This window comes from Triticum dicoccoides, chromosome 6A (assembly GCF_002162155.2).
Source record: "Triticum dicoccoides isolate Atlit2015 ecotype Zavitan chromosome 6A, WEW_v2.0, whole genome shotgun sequence".
Lineage (NCBI taxonomy): Eukaryota > Viridiplantae > Streptophyta > Magnoliopsida > Poales > Poaceae > Triticum > Triticum dicoccoides.
This window is the reverse complement of record NC_041390.1, coordinates 569679369-569681694: the sequence shown is the minus strand read 5'-3', so window position 1 is coordinate 569681694 and position 2326 is coordinate 569679369.

The window sequence follows — 2326 nt, the reverse complement described above, 5'->3', positions numbered from 1 at the left end:
GATAACCGCACATCGAGCGTAAGAGGTCCTCCAGCTTGCGAATAATGCCCTTGAGTGCGACAATATGCTCCTTCAACAAAATATTTTCTTGTGTGAGATACTTGTTTTGTATACGAGCTAACTCAATCATCTTGAAAGCTTCAATCTCAGTTGGGGTAAGAAGGTTATGATCAATTTGAAGGATGTCTTTTGCTGCTGGAGCTTGATCCTCCGTGGCCTTCTTGATCCTTTCATCCTTGTTGACCCTCGTGGGTTCTTCCCTCTTCAGATCTATCTTCATTAGCCAAGCATCGTTGTCACCATTGTTGGAGGAGGGAGATGACATGATGCCTAGCCTGGAAAACCCTAACAGAAAACAGCTCGAAACAAGAACAAAGGAGGTTTGCGTGATATGGGAGTCAAAACCTTCGGGAGGTTATATAATGAATTTTTACCGAGCAAAATACGTATCATGCAAGAAAACGGAGTCTGAAGGGCACACGAGGTGCTCACGAGGTAGGGGGGGCGCGCCCAGGGGGGTAGGGCGCGCCCGCCACCCTCGTGGGACCCTCGTGTCCTTCCCGGATTGCTACTTATTTTTCTATTTTTCTAAATATTCCAAAACGGAGAAATATTGCCTTAAAAATTGTTTTGGAGTCGGTTTACTTACGTACCACATACCTATTCCTTTTCGGAGTCTGAAATGTTCCGGAAAGTGTCCCTTATGTATTCCTCCGGGGTTACGGTTTCAATAATATTGGTTTCAACATTTATGGGATTACCTGAGATATAATGTTTAATTCTTTGACCGTTTACCACCTTTGGATTTGTGCCTTCAAAGTTGTTAATCTTTATGGCGCCAGAACGATAGACCTCTTCGATAACATAGGGGCCTTCCCATTTAGAGAGAAGTTTGCTTGCAAAAAATCTTAAACAAGAGTTGTATAGCAATACATAATCACCTACATTAGACTCACGCTTTTGTATCCTTTTGTCATGCCATCTTTTAACTTTTTCTTTAAACAACTTGGCATTTTCATAAGCTTGGGTTCTCCACTCATCAAGTGAGCTAATATCAAATAACCTCTTCTCACCGGCAAGTTTAAAATCATAGTTGAGCTCTTTAATAGCCCAATATGCCTTATGTTCTAGTTCGAGAGGTAAGTGACATGCTTTTCCATAAACCATTTTATACGGAGACATACCCGTAGGATTTTGTATGCAGTTCTATAAGCCCATAATGCATCATCAAGTTTCTTAGACCAATTCATTCTAGACCTATTAACAGTCTTTTGCAAAATTAATTTGAGCTCTCTATTGCTCAAATCTACTTGACCACTAGACTGAGGGTGATAAGGAGATGCAATTCTATGATTAACATCATATTTAGCAAGCATTTTACGGAAAGCACCATGAATAAAGTGTGAACCACCATCAGTCATTAAATATCTAGGGACTCCAAACCTTGGAAAAATAACTTCCTTAAGCATTTTAATAGAAGTGTTGTGATCAACACTACTACTTGGAATAGCTTCTACCCACTTAGTAATGTAATCAACAGCAATTAGAATATGTGTGTATCCATTAGAGGCAGGAAAAGGTCCCATATAATCAAAGCCCCAAACATCAAACAGTTCAATAACAAGTGAATAATTCATAGGCATTTCTTGACGTCTACTAATATTACCAATTCTTTGACATTCATCACAAGACAAGACAAACTTACGGGCATCCTTGAAGAGAGTAGGCCAATAAAAACTAGATTGCAATACCTTATGTGCAGTTCTATCTCCGGTGTGGTGTCCTCCATAAGACTCGGAGTGACACTTGCGTAGGATCTGTTCCTGTTCATGCTCAGGTACACAACGTCTAATAACACCATCTACTCCTTCTTTATAAAGATGTGGGTCATCCCAAAAGTAATGTCTCAAGTCATAGAAAACCTTTTTCTTTTGCTGATATGTGAAGCTAGGTGGTATAAACTTAGCAACAATATAATTAGCATAATCAGCATACCATGGAGTACTACGAGAAGTACTTATAACATTTAGTTGTTCATCAGGAAAGCTATCATTAATAGGTAGTGGGTCATCAAGAACATTCTCTAACCTAGAGAAGTTGTCTGCAACGGGGTTCTCAGCTCCTTTTCTATCAACAATATGCAAATCAAATTCTTGTAGCAAGAGAACCCATCTAATAAGTCTAGGTTTAGCATCTTTCTTTTCCATGAGGTATTTAATAGCAGCATGATCAGTTTGAATAGTTACTTTAGAATCAATAATATCAGGTCTGAACTTATCACAAGCAAATACAACTGCTAAAAGCTCTTTTTTAGTAGTAGCATAAT